Source organism: Pagrus major, chromosome 10, assembly GCF_040436345.1.
Source record: "Pagrus major chromosome 10, Pma_NU_1.0".
NCBI classification, from domain to species: domain Eukaryota; kingdom Metazoa; phylum Chordata; class Actinopteri; order Spariformes; family Sparidae; genus Pagrus; species Pagrus major.
In genome coordinates this window covers 14627414-14643037 of record NC_133224.1, presented here as the reverse complement: position 1 = coordinate 14643037, position 15624 = coordinate 14627414, and the positions used below count along the sequence as shown (strand labels likewise).

At 42.1% G+C, this 15624-nt stretch overlaps 1 protein-coding gene across 1 annotated transcript in view; it reads left to right on the top strand.

Moving 5' to 3' along the window:
- Positions 1-2416: 2416 nt before the first annotated feature.
- peli3 (pellino E3 ubiquitin protein ligase family member 3) overlaps positions 2417-15624 on the top strand; it is a 32571-nt gene continuing 19363 nt past the window's right edge. The window contains exon 1 of the mRNA XM_073475114.1: positions 2417-2607. The gene's annotated coding sequence lies outside the window, so the exon portion shown is untranslated. The remainder of the gene's footprint in view (positions 2608-15624) is intronic.

The following is a 15624-nucleotide window of genomic DNA, read 5'->3' as shown; positions in this document are numbered from 1 at the left end:
TATGTGATTGTAATGTCTTTTGAATTATTTTATTGACATACATTTTTGTTAGTAGGAAACTGATACTTTCACCAGATGGCGCCAGAGTAACAACAAATCCTGTACTTTCATGAGGACTTGGCTATCTGACCATCTTGACCATCTGTTTTTTTATTCTACTTATTATGCAATATTCAAAAACTGGGGGCATGAAGAAGGCTTTGTTGGTATTTGTTGGCAAAGAGATTTTTTGATTTTACACATAAATGTCATGAGTACCACTCAGCATATGTAAACAGTTGTGTAGTATTCTTGCGGGCCTTAAGAGGAGCTTTATCAAGTCTGACTTGAACGCCCCCTTTTCTCTATGTGTTAGTGCAGGACTGGACTATGCATCAGCCTGGGGCCTGATCACAACTACAAACCAAACTCAAAGTTTCATGGTTGTATCAGTACAGATGTGACGATATCTGACTAATGGTCACAGACAGACATATAATATCTACCAGCTGATGCTGTCACGGCTGGGAGACTGATTTTGACAGACCTGGGATTTTTCCTGGCAACCATGGTTTTTCAGGTCCTTCTTTGTGACTTCTTCATGACTTGAAAAACTAATTAGTGATTTAAACCTTTAAATTAATTAGCATTAATTAGCATAATTAGTTTTGCAGGTACAGTACACCTGATGACGGTACTAGATGAAATAAAAACAGGGCATCACCACAGTTATTACCATGGATGGAGAGGAGAAAATGTAGCCCGACCTGAACCAAATGTGATGGCAATCCATCCAAAAGCTGTTGACTCAAGGGTATCACCAACATCATTAGGATTCATCCTCTGTGGACAATGAATGTCCCAAAACAATGTACAAAATGTCATGGCAGTCTATCTAATAGTTAGTGTTGTGTAATAGTAGTGAAAAGATAGTAGTGAAAGAGACATCATTAATATTTAACGTTAATAAGATGGTAGAGCCTGTCGAGCCCCATTAGGTTACCTTTATGCGGGTGGTGGCAGCAGCTAAATGGCGTTTGGCCCCTGGGCCCTCCTATAGAAGAATCCAGTGACTGATTTAGTGTTTTGCCATCTAGAGTCGCTGCCATTAGTGCAGCAGCAACTCAGTGTCTGCTGCTGCCTGCTGTCAGCGACAGCAGCATGGGTAGTTGGATTGATGACGTTAGACAATGGCCCCCAGTTACTGATGAATGTCCATCATATGGATGTGATCTTAATGTTTTTTTCTCAGATTATACATATTAAACATTGGTTATGACAATAGTCATATAGCACTCTTTGTGAAGTCGAGTCAAGTTCATTTCCAAAGTTGAAGTTTGAGAACAGCACACGTTATTACTAATGTCCAGACATCACTGTAAAAAGTGACGGTACATAGAAAGTAGGCTAAAGGTAAAAGTAGAAATTGAAAGACTGCTTACATTCACGTGAAAATTAAAGGAGCACTCTGTAGTTTTGTTGAAAAAATGTTAATGAGCAGAGAAAGATGTTCATTGGCTGATTTTTTTTTCTGCCTAAACGAACTAAATAATCAAACTCTCTTTGTTTTCATGACTGAATAAACTGAATAAACAAACTGACCTTAAAGGACAACACAGTTTATACTGTTTTACTTTGTTTATATGTGGCGGACCCTGCCACCTTTCTAGCTTCAAACAGTGTTCTAGGACCTTATTTTCCTCTGAGAACAGCTTGTTTATTCACTGATGGAGAAAATACATATTTCTGAGTATGTATTATTACCTCACTAATATTGTAAATATTGAAATTCTGAGTTTGAATTTCTTCTACAAAACTACACAGCGCCCCTTTAAAGGAAAACACCTTCTGGTAATTCGTGTACAGTGCAGGATGACATCAGTGTGATGATGTGGGAGGAGGAACACCAACCACAACCTGCCAACCCCATAGTTGTTCCTGTCAGTGGCTCAAGTGATATGTGGAACATTAGCAGATGATTTATGAGCCACTAATAGTTAGCTCTCTAACCCATTTCTAGAGAGAGTCTCATGAGAAAGTGGTCCCTTTAATTTGTTTTTTATATGAACAGGCATCCCATCTTCCAGCCGAGCGGAGGTGGAGGCTGAATTTGGACTCTTCCAGTGAAGGAGAATATACCTTTGAGCTAGAAGTGATGAATAAGTAATAGGCCTGATGTATTTAGACTGGATGAGTTCTTGAAGGCACCATATTTGGAACACCAAATCACCCAGGATCACCTAAAGGCAACACGGCATCCCTGTGGCAGGGGAGAGAGAGAGAGAGAGAGAGAGAGAGAGAGAGAGAGAGAGAGAGAGAGAGAGAGAGAGACGTAGGCGTGACATCGGGCTGTCTGCTGTTATATCCGGGAGGAGTGAACGTGTCTCAGTCTCGGGTGTAACGTGCACCGAGGAGAGGCGATGCTGCTGCCACTGCTGCCCTCTTCTTCTTCTCCTCCTCCTCCTTCTTCGTCTTCTTCTTCGCTTCTGTTCTCCGTCTGTACACTTCCCAGGCCGTACGGGGACTGACAGAACCCACACAGACACACAGACACGCACACACACCCAGAGGAGGGGATTACGCACAGATCCGAGCCGGTCCCGGACCTCCATCGGCAAACATCAGCGGGTACGAGGCTGTTTCTGTGATTTCTCCATCACCTGTGTTTTACCCCAGCAGCTCCATCCACAGAGGAGCAGCTGGCAGGAGACAGCTGGCCCGTGCTCTCCTCCGCTGCTCCTCTAGGGGAGTGATGGAGGTTAAAGTCACCCTTTTTATTTCTGGATTATTGACTTGATCGCCTTTATTCGAGCTGACGTAAATCTTTGAGGTAGGATTGGTAAGTGGTGTCAAAGTGTCGGAAGTGATGCATGATATAGATTTAAATTGAGTTGTTCAGTGGATTCTGTTGTTTTTAATGGCTGTGAGCCCTTTTATTATTTACCTCTACATCACTGCTGCTGCTGCTGCTGTGTGTGTGTATGTGTGTGTGTGTGTGTGTGTGTGTGTGTGTGTGTGTGTGTGTGTGTGTGTAGGCTACGTAAGGAGGGTGTGTGCGTGTTGATGTCTTGCCTATATGTAGTGTGTGTTGTCTGTGCGGTGGAATCCCCTGTGTACAACCCCAGCCTGCATGCGCTTTAAGAATGGCACAATAGGCTGAGCGCGTCGCCGAAAACTGAGATCTAATCGTCAAAAGCAAGGAAGAAAATATCAGATCTTGCGTGAATGCAGATTTCTCCTTTTCCCCAGTTTGAATTGTGGCTACATCGGATCAGGTTACTACATCTTCATGTGTCACCAGAGAGGAGAAGTACGCGTCCGTCCACGCAGCGTGTTCCTGGGAAACGCAATACCGCTGTAATCCGCACAGACAGAGCAGGAATAATAAAAGGAGATAGAGGCCATGTTTGAACCATCCTGGACCAGAAATGATGTTTTTCTGGCGCATTAACAGTTTCATGTAATATTTCAGTGCTTCTAGATGTTTCTCGGATGCGTTCAGGAGGAAGGATTTGGTGGGATGTCACAGGGAAATTAGCTCAAAATGGCTTTCACAAAAACTAGTAGCAGTCTTTTGATATTTTTCTTGATCTAATCATATAGTTTGCTGAGTCATATTTCAAGCTTGCTGTGTAATGACAGCGTCAGGCTATGGGCCTGAAACATATCCTTAACAGTGAGACTGTTGTTAGGAGAATCTGGGTGATGCTGGTTGCAGATATGTGAGGCCAAAATATGTAACAGCAGATGGTGGGCCTGTAGTCAATGTCATCCACTTTTGCAATAATGGATCTGATCCAGTGTGTTAACCCAAATGATCCATGTGATATATGTGACATGTGTCTATGTGATGCTGTTAACCTGAAGTTTGAGGAAAATTATAATTATTTAGAATCTAAGTCAGAGATTTAGCATCAAAGTTACCACATTATAATGTGCAAGTATGATCATAAAATAACAGTCCCACTTGAAAGATATAATATGTAAGATTTCTGCGTCATTTTGCGGGTTTGTTATACACTTTGTTGAGTTGTGTACGTACATTATCCCGAATGTTTCCAACACCTCTCAAACCAGAGAAATCCACAGGTTTCCTCAAGGTAACTGCATTTCATGACACTATAACTTCCAGGAGAGAATTAGAGTGTGAGGAAGGAGGTTGGCAAACAAGTAACGTTAACATGAGTAAAACTTTAATACATGACCGTGTCTATAAAGATTTGGTGTTCGCCATTACACCATGACTCGCACGAATTTGACTGTGGGATTATTTGTGTTCATTAGCCAAAACAAACTGTACATGAGCCGTGAGCTAGCAGGCAACAACACACACCAAGGGAATGTATGTGTGTCTGCGTGTCTGAATTCAGGTCAACCTCTGAGTGAAGTCAGCACTCAGCAGAGACTCTGGTTCTCTCTTCTTTCCCCCTCTCCTCTCTGTAACGTTATGTTCATGAAGTAAAGTAAATTTCCCCTCCAGCTCCAGTCAGCAGTCAACATTACAGAACATAAACACCCGACAATGGAGGTCACCTCCACTGATCACTGCTGCAGTCAGGTTGATAAACAGGAGTGAAGATAAATCCACTTTTTAATCCCAAAAGTTAAAAGTTGTACTAATTTGGAATTAAACACACCACTGTTCAATACACTTAGTGGTTTTACATGGTCTGGTATGACTGGTAGCTTATGATGGCTAATGTTAGCTCATATTAGCTAACTGTAATAGATCATTGTGTATCTGACATCACAAGTGCGTTAGCTGACTCGACTCCTCTGTACAGTATGCTACTGTTACACTGTTTTCAGCATAAAACTGACTCTAAAGGTACCCAGTTGTCAATAAACAAACGTTTTTCTATTAATTTTTCTCACCAAATCATATCATGTGATGAGGTCTAACAAACATGCTGAAAGCCTTTTCTTCCTCACCAACATTTCAAAACCTATTTTTGTTTACATCCATATATAGCCTGCTACCTAGCCGTCTTCTTTGGTTAAAGACATGTAAGGACAGATAACTAGCTGCCCACCATGGAAAGAATTTCATTCCAAAACCACAATAACATCATCCTTATTGTTAGGTGTTACGGCTTCAAACAAGAGAGTTAGTGTGTGTGTTTGTGTGTGTGTGTGTGTGTGTGTGTGTGTGTGTGTGTGTGTGTGTGTGTGTGTGTGTGTGTGTGGCAGTAAGATGAGGTAACACAGTAACAGCCCACCTGTCAGGCTCTTACGAAGCCCAAGGGGTCAAACTGAGAGGAGGTGAGCCTCCAATAACAGGGGAGATTTAAAACAACACAAAAATAGTTTGAACTGCTGGTAAAATGTTCTGAAGTGGTTCTGAAGTGGTGAAGTGAGCTCTAGTTTAAATGCATTTTAAATCTGAAGCAGGTTGAAACATTTGAGGGGAAAGGAAGTTGTCAAGAGTAAGACAGCTCCATTAGGGATTGTCTTCGTCCTAAGATTGTCAACCCAGTCATCGGATGCAGATGTGAATCAGGATATGATTCTGGTGCTTACCTACTGTATACTGGCCTCTTACTAAAGATCTGCTACAATGTAGACCCCATTTCCACCTGGTATTAACCTGAAACGTCTATCTGGATAAGGGTATCATGGGCCCTATGCATTTATACCTACTGTGACTCCCATTATCTTAGTTCCGCCTGCAGTGTTTATGTCTGAATTTGTGAGGTCATGTGATCATATGATCTCACAAATCCACCTTGGATGCACTTGTGGCTGAGCACAGAGTTGTTGAACCAATCAGTGTCCTAAAGGTGGCAGCTACTGCCATGGTTTGAAAACAACAATGGCAGTTCCTCAAGAGGTTAACACAGCTGCTTCTATAGCATCTGTTAAATCAGAAGTAGAGGCTTCTCAACTGGCTGCAGTAAGAGTTTCATATACCAACTGGCTCTGCTGGTGAACATATTCTAATCAGATAGGCAGAGCTTGCAGACTAGTTAACAAACATGGCGCATCTTAGGTCAAGGGAGACAAAATTGCATACTTTTGAGCCAGCTGCTACAATTTCAGAAAGGGTCATGGAGCATGTGCTGTTTCATGTGTTACCAACTAAGCGGACATTACTTAAATTTTAAAAGGTTATCAGTCAGTTGAGAAGATTGCTAGCACTAGTGCTTGGCTAGCCCCATCTGTCAGGTGACGCTCCTCTTGCAGCAGGAAGAGGCAGATTTAGTTGCCCGGGTCCGGACCTTTGAATCGTCCTATCTGCTGAGTTGACTGATTCGTCTGGCATCGTGACACAAAAGGTGGTTTCTCATCTGAAAAAGCAGACAATCCAATGAGCACAGTGAGGGGACTAACGATGAGCTAATGGGCGTTACTAATGCTGTTGTCAAGCTATTATCAAGCTATTAGACAAGATAGATGCTGAGTTTACATAGATGGCATGTCTTCTCCTGAGATCGCCGTTTGTTTTACTTCGCTGCTCTCCACTCTTAAAACCCCAGCTAAACTTGTATGTTGTCTTTGCTATGAATCAGTGTGGACTTATCTTATATTGATGTGGATATATTGATCACAAGAGATCGGTTAGGGAAAATTGAACCCTCCTCCCCCATTGAACCTATCCCAGATAGCAAAATTGTTGCAGCCCTGATCTGGCCCACACCAGATACAATCATCTGGCCCACGTTTTCAGTCTATATCCTGTGATTGCACCAAATACAGCTGCACTCTTAATTTTGTTGTATGCTGAGCTTACAATGACAATAAAGCCATTCTGATTCTGATTCTGATACCGCAGCCAGACCACCACAAGCAGGCCATAGCATGGCCAGGAGCGGACCGCCCAAGTGCCATCATTCAACGCAGTATTTGGACCAGATGAGAGTGTTTGGTAAATTTGCTCTCTGGGATAGGTTCCTTGCCATCCCCATGGAAATTGGTTAGAGTTAAGGTAATATGAGACTAAAGACAGGAGCGGAGTGTAGCAAGGCAACAGATTTAGCCGGGACAGGGATAAGGATTCACTTCCTGCGTGTCCAACTTGTTGGTTGGACTTTTCTACAGATTGTAGCCAAACTCGAACACTGTGATGTGAAGTCTAACAAGTCAAGACACACAAGTAATCAGGCAATCAGACAGGTTGTAAACAAGCTGCCCACCCAGACTTGTTGTAGCGATGTCACTGTAATCTCAGATGTCAGCAGTTAGCTTGCCGAGTAAACCTAATTGCAACAATGGACAAAACTACACATATAAGGCCCACAAACTAATCGAAACAACCCTTTATTGCATAAAACAAAACTCACATAAGGCTAATATTCATGATTAGCTCCTTGATTTTGTAATGCAGCCAACAGCCCTGGTAAATGTATACATGTTTTTCAGCTCGCTTTCACCTCACTGTTGCTTAAGAAATGTGAAGGTTTGAGGTGGAGTTATGATTTTATGCTAAAACACTAGCAGCCAGATAATCCTTACCCCTGTGCCTTATTTTCTGGAATTGCGTAGCTCAAAATGCTGATTCATTTCTTTTTTTCCCCCCAGAATTACAACCTGTGATGCTCTATTAGACAGCTCACAAGCATGATGTAATCATATGATGTAACGTACCTCGTGCCACTGAGCTTGTAGCTGTTGAAGGACCTCAACACCTGGCCAATTAATTACTGAGTCATTGGTAAACCCTGTCTCTATCCCCAAGAACAGAAACCTGATTGGTCCTCCTCAGATTAAACAGGTATAAACACTCAGTTTGTGTCCCTTGTGGACTAGTGCTTAATGATGAGAGGAGAGGACAAAGGTGAGAGTCTTAAACATTCCCCTTTCACTTTCATCTCCACTTCCAGGGTCAGGCCTGTCTACAAACAGGGTCATGTGAACCGGCCTCCTTTGATATGCAAATAGACCTGATGAGCTACAGGTGGATTCTGTCTGAGCGTTTCCTTCTCTCATTCTTTCTGCCTCTTTTTCCTCATTTTCTATGGCCTTACTGCATCCCAGACAGCAGGGCTATTTAGGAGCAGACAGGACTGCAGGACACATACTCCATCACAGCATAGCAGCGGCCAGACTCACGCACACACATACACACTCAGATATCGCCGCTGCTATCTGCATTATACCAGATGGGTTCATATGCATGGAGTGGAACTCTTGGATTATGTAAATTATGCACGAGGCATAATGATTAAAGATGTGTGGTAGCACAAGATGCAAAAGTGGCATGACCGGGGGGTTGATATGATGCAGTTTGATTCATTATATAATTTAATGCCCTCATAGACACCCTGTGGGATTTTATGTCGTACTGATGTTTGACATCCATTTCACACAAAAACACACAGGAGTGACTGGTTTCTGCAAGGATGTGCATACATCCTGAATGGAAACATGACAAACTGGCATGGTTCATCACGGTCCAGGACAGGAAGGCTCTACAGCAGGTGATTAAAACTACCACAAAACTGGTACCATCTACATCAGTAGCATCAGTGACATCAGATAGATAGATAGATAGATAGATAGATAGATAGATAGATAGATAGATAGATAGATAGATAGATAGATAGATAGATAGATAGATAGATAAACTTTATTGTCTGTCACGAGTGACAGAAATTCTTCTTTGACAGGCTCGTATAAAAGAACATTAAAGACAAACATTAAAAACAAATGTTAGAACAACATTTAAGTGCAATCATGCTAAAAAAAATTCAATTTTTTTTTTAAAAAGGCAGGGTGAAAAGACTGTGGCTGGGTGAAGTGAGGTGAGATGTCTGCACAGAGCCCAAAGATACTAAAAGACAACAGCCACCCAGCCACAGTCTGTTCACCCTGCTGCCATCTGACAACAGATACAGAAGTATCTGCTGCTGTACCACCAGACTACAGAGCAGCTTCACTCCTCAGACTGAGACACTCCTCAACTCATCAGCAACACTCCACCGTACGTGACATAAAGGGACTACAACTTGCATTTCGTTATATAAGCCTTTGCATGCCGCGCAAGTGTCATTGCTAGTTTGAGACCGACACAGTTGTCATTTTCACGCCCAGCACCCACGTTGTGTGAATAGCAAACGTACTAGACAGAATCTGGACTGTCTGTGTGAGCTTTTGATTTGTAGAAGAACTCGGAACATAAATTAACATGAAATACTTAACCGATCCTGTCGAGTCAGGAGTTTTAAACAATCAGTGAAATTTATCAGCTGCTCCTTGTGCGCAAATGCTCCTGTTAATGTAGAGAAACACATATGGTTTCTGCTGCTGGAGGATCGATGCAGCTGACACACATCCCCCACCTCCATCCAACCCTATATTAATCAGAATGATAATTTTTTTACCTGTCCCGCCTGATCTGCGGACTGAGATCTGTGCACACACAGAGGGACGCAGCAGCAGCCCTCTGTAGTGGCTCAGCAGCGGCCCTCCACTAATTCAGAGTCTAAATACCACCTCTTTGCACCATGTGCTGCACTTTGCGCCCAGATTATCCACAGTTTAAGTAGCAAAATGGGCTTGGACACACCCTAAATGCACCTGCGCCATGCGCTATAGAATGTTTAAAAAGGCCCCAGTGTTGCGTAACGAAATGAAAGTTCTTTAACTCCTTTATGCTACACAAATACAAAATATATATAGTTATTTATATACAAATATACACAGAGTGCATCTTTTGAATTTGTGGCAGGGTGTATGTAAAACAGCAGCAGTGAGCTGGTGATGATAATATGGTTGGCATCTTCACATTGCAGGTTCAACATCAGGTAAACACTCTCCATCAACTGCCTGCATGAGTACCAAGCATAGCATCAGTGACGCTAACACAGAGTCCACCTCTCCTCATGTAGTCCTGCACTCATTCATCCTGGACACCGTCCACCTGTTGAGTGAACAGCTTGATCTGAGATGTTGTTGGCACAACAGTCTCTGATTTCACGTTTTTGGCCAGCCTGAGTCCCATTTGTCCATTTCCTTTTCCTGTGACTGGACATTAGTCAGAATATAAACAATTACAATATTCCTGATAAATTATTTACATTATAATTAATGCAATATATACCTGAATTTTACAACAACCTGTACAGTGACATCAATCTCAAGCACACATTTCTTATTCACCTTAACATTGATGTAGCTAGGTAGCAGGCTAGGTATTTGGGAGGATGTTGTCCCCATTCTTATTCTATCATTCCTTGCCTGATTGGTCGACACCAGACCTTTAATTGTCGAAAAGGGTTCGCAGATGTGGGTGTTTGATAGGTCTGGAACTCTGTTACCCCATAAGTAATCAATAGATAAACCTAAAGTTAATCCCTTTCAACATGTTTTTGGTTTTAAGAACTTGAATGGAACCAAATGTAAGCAGAAAGAGAAAGTGAAAGAAATAGAAGGAGTGGAGGCTGGATCTGGTGGTGGGGGAGGGTAACATAATCGTTCATAACACTGGCTTGTAGGATTTGTACAAAGTGTTACATAATGTGGAGCAGGCATGCTCTGTGGCTCTGTCATGTTTTCAAATATGAAAACAGACACAACCAATCTGTGTATGATTCGCTGTTTTATGCTGTATGTATGTTTGATTCAAAAATACATCTGCTCTTATTGTTGGTGTTTATTTTAATTGAATTAAATTAGACAATCACTCATGCTATATGTCTTACCAACCATCTCAGTTCCATTATCTCAGAATACATGTGAAGAGAGAAGTGGAATATCTTTATTTAAACAGGTTGAAGAGGAGAAGTAGTGTGATGAGTCTTGTCATGAGGCCATAATTCACTGCAGAGTTCATTTGTCAGCTGAAGTATATTTAGCTCTCTGTTCATTTGTTTCTGGAAGAGACAAATTTGACTCTTCCTTTCTTTCCCTCTTTGGTCTTTCTTTCTCTCCCACACACTACACACACACTCGCCCTTCCTGCAGTAGGCGGTTAGAGAGAGTGAATGCTGGGAGTAAAGGAGAGGGAAGCCAGAAAAGGACCACAAATGTCCAAGAAAAACAGGATGGAGGGGGGAGATTGAGCTACAATATCAAAACCATTATGGTGTAAACAATTTGCATGTACTATACTCCTACACTGCTCCTGCCACGTAAACAAAATGTGAAATCAGGATCAACAAATGGAATATGCAAGTAGTCTTTTTAATACAAACAAATATGGACAGCAAACCCCAGGAAGACTTCATGTTTTCAGAAGGACTGATGCAAGATATGTTGAATTAAAGAAGCTAGTGGAAGAGAAAAACAGGAAATGGTCAGCTGTTTTGGTGTTGAATCATGTTCTGTTGCATTTTTCATGTTGTGTTGGATTGTTTTCTCCTTGGTTGAGCTGTGCTGCACATTAATGTGGCACAGCGAGTTGTGTCACAATGCTGCACTGTATTGCGTGATTTCCTGTGTTTAGTGTCTTCAACCAGAGAGCAGTGCAGAATTTGGTCACTATTCCTTTTTTTTGGCTACTTGGGGGCAGCCTAGCAAACTAAAAACAACATTAACATATTACTATCTTACATTACAAAGCTTATATATTATATGTATGAGCCAACATTTGCTTATTTCCACATACAGCAGTTGCGGAGCTTCCTGATGAAGGTGAATCCAATATTCACGTTGCTTTTAGCTCTGTTTTTGGTCTCAACCAACTCCTCCTCCTTTTACGTTCAGCAGCTAAAAGTCCCACTATACTGACTTGTGTCTGTCTGCTGTGGTAGTCTACGTTGTGTTTTTCAAACTTTTTCAGTGAAAACAGTCGTCTGCTGCTGGAGGAAACAGCTCCTTAGCTCACTGTATCCACTAATCTGTGGGTTAATCACAGAAGCAATAGCTTTCATATTACACATAGTATAATAATAATATCACACAACTAAGAGTCGACAACCATGCTAGCTACCCTGTTCGGCCCTGATAACACAGAGACTTGGAGAGTGGTGTGCCTATGAAAATGTGGCTGCATGCACCAGCCGATCAAATGTGATGGTGAAGAGTTCAGAATATTTTAACTCCTGAAAATCGCAAAAAAGTTTTGCTGTGATTGTGATTGGCTGCCTAGGCTGTCATGAGGCATATCAGTGCTTTGATCTAAACACATATACATGTGTAATATATGACGCGGCAATACATCACAATGTTAATGTTAATATGATTTAAAGCACTAAATAGCAAGTACAGATGAGGCTGATGGGAATGTCATTGTTTTGTCAGTTTTGCAGGTCTTTTGTAATAAACCAGATTTTGGAACATGAATACATGTAGACAAAATGTCATGTCAACACGTCACATTTTTGTTGAGACATTTCAGTCTGGACCAAGTGACAGACAGCATAGAGCCATGCCAGCAGTGTGGCTAAATACACTGAGTAGTGTAATTAATGACCACATTTAAGGGATCCTTATCAAACATGTCTGTTTATGTTAAAAAAAATACATCATCAGCCAATCTTGATTTTTTTTTCAACCTTTATGACTATATTTCTATATTTCTAAAATCACTGTATTACACTGTGATGTGTAGAGTCATGTTGTGTATAGATGATGATGCACTGTGTGTTGTTACATTATGTTGTTAAGGGTTTTTTGCATGGTCCTGTGTTGAACGGTATGCACAGCATTATGATCTGTGGTCAGATCAACTGCACTGCACTTTGATGTGCTGTGCTGTGCTGTGCTGTAATGCTGTGATACAGTGTGTTTTGTTGCGTGGTTTCGGTTGGTTGGTATTGCGTGGTGTACAGGGCGGTGTTATTTGCAGTGTGTAGTGTTGTGTAATACCGTGTGTGAGTGTGTGAGCCTGAGCACCATCAGCAGCAGCAGAAGCAGCCGTTCCTACCACAAACCCTCCAGCCACTCCACTCTGCTCGTATGGACTGCATTCCCTTTATCTATTTCTCTTTATTATTCTCTCCTTCCTTTGTCTTCCTTTGTCAGACAGCTTTTCTTTGTTTCACCCTCTCTCTCTCTCTCTCTCTCTCTCTCTCTCTCTCTCTCTCTCTCTCTGTCTCTCTCTCTCCCTCTCTCTCTCTGTCTCTCTCACTCTCTCTCCACCCCCAGGATGTGGCTGTGGGTTGATTAGAAAATGCGTGGCACAGAACAGGCAATCCATCACCCTGCCAAAGCCCGCTACTTCCGCGCATGCGCTTGCTGACACATACACCCAAACACACACACAGACACACACACACACACACACACACACACACACTCCACCTCTTCCTCCTCTTCCTCATTTCCCTCCTTTCTTCAGCATCCACACAGATACGTTCATGCTTTGCTGTGTTTTTCTTTTTAAGGGGCCAGCATCATCTCTCATCTGCCCCCCCCCCTTTCATTTCTTCCCTTCACCTTTCCTTGCCCTTCAAACCTCCTCCTGCTCTTCCTCCTCCTCTGACTCCCACCTCCCACTCCTCTCGTCTACCTCCACTAATCTACCCAGTCATGCCTCTTTTGCTTTTATAGATTATCCTGATGGTAATTTTGCTCAGTTAGATCATTTACAGTGCAGACACAGAGAGAAGTACAAAGGAAGAGTGGGGGGCGTTTGCAGTGAAATATTTATTAACCCTCACATGATCGCACAGGAAGTTAATCATTTTCTGCTGTGGTGATATCTACTTTATTAATGCCACCAAATCTTCTTTATACTGACAACTGATGGACCTTGACCATTGGACCCCTGCCCCGGGCTAAGCAGAAAAATACAACCATACACTTTCTGAATTCATGTTCTCTTTTTCACTGATCTTAGGCCATGTGTAGACAGCAGTACAATCACACCAAAACTCACCAAAACACTCTTGGTTTTGTCTTTCCACAATCACCTCTGGTTTGGTTTAAAAGTAAGATTTGAAAATAATCTGGCTATACACGCCATTTTCACTTGTGCCTCTCTTGTCCCCACCTGTGTCTTCTCGACCCAGGAGTCATAGTTCTGATCAGAGCTGCTGTAAATCACCTCTGTAATTTAACCTTGTCTTAAAACTGACCTCCGTTGGTCATGGCTGTGTTCAGTTCCAGTTCGAAGTCCTGCCGTACTCACTCTCAGGCTACTAAGTCCTGTTGCCCATGGTGACTCCCAATGTGATCCATAGAACTGTAGAGCCACTGGCTCCAGGACTAACTGAGCCACGAGCTAATTAGCTTATGGTCGCTAGCAGCCAACCCGTAACAAGCACCTGTCTCCCCCTCAAATCGATACTCAACTCATGTCTGTGCAGGAACCCTGAGAGAAAGACGTTTTTAAAAGTCAGTGTGTTCAGAGATTCAGTTCTAACTGAATCTCTTTAGTTTCTCTCATCCTGTTTGTTCTTTCAAACATCTGCTGTGTTTTATTGTTTCATGTGTTCACTTTCAGCTGTTTCAGGAGTCATGTTTAGTTACTGCTGCTGAAAACGTTTCCTGTAATGCTGCTTCATAATAAAATAAAAGCTTTTATTGTGAAGAAGTTATGGTAAATGAAACATGCTGAATTAGCTGAGCCACTTTGTTAGCGGTATTCCTCAATAGTGATCGAGACCATTGGTTTAAGACACACCTTCAAACAGGTAGCCCAGTTGTGGTGGAAATGCAAAATCCCAGCGGCACCGGGCTGCTGTGCCGAGTCAAACCGAGTAGAGCCAGGCCAGCAGATGTGATTGAAAAACGGCAATGGTCTTCTTCCGAGAATTAAATTGTTACCCATGAAGTTTGTTCAGTTGTCATCACTTGACCTACATATTGAACTTTGGTCATGTAAAAACACGAGGTCAAAGGTTGACAACTCTATTCACTGATGAAGATCTTGAGATACAGATGAAGGTTCTAGAATAAGATAGTAAGCAAATCTTGAATTAAGATTATTTTGTTGAAGTACTATTGACAATGTCAAGAATGAACTTGAATGAAAAAAAAACATCAGTGAAGTGAGATGTCTGCACAGAGCCCAAAGAAGAACACCCATTTTTGTACCTATTACCTTGCCTAAATATTTTCTGGCTTCATTTTTTCAGAAGGATGCACCAATCAGATACACCAGTTAGGTATTTGGAGCTGATAACAATCTTGTCAAATGGGTACGTGACCAAGCCACATTAAATACAGTTACTTCATCAGCGTCATACACAGCAAGCCTGGGCCTTATTTCACTATACCAACATTATCTTAATAAGCTCCACAAAGTGTAAACAAATTTAAACTTTTGAAAAAAGAAGGCTCCTGTATTAGATTGGGAATTAGTATTGGTGAGCAGTGATTTTCCCAAATGTCAGTGGTTGCGAATGTAATTCTTTGGCATTTAGATTTTTGAGATAAATCATTTGGAGATTATAAATACATCTAAAACACAACATTTCCCCTGTCAGGACCTAGAAGGCATTGTGAGTTCCCAACTCAGAGGAAGACCCCCTTTCTATTTCTTCCTCTTGCTCTATTTCCTCCTCTTGCTCTTATTTTTTCCCTCTCCCCTCATTTGCTTCTGTCCACCCAGCCCCCCCTGAGTCCACTCTGCTTTCACCTCTGCATCACTGCCACCGCTCAATATCCAGCCAGGGCTACAGAGAGCCTGGGTAATGAAATGGCCTCTGGATGCCTGAATCTACCTTCTGCCATCCGTCATCTGATTATGAGGAGGCATTCTCCTCATTGGGCCCCATCAGATGGCCAAAATGCAGTCACATCTAATAATGACCATGCAGT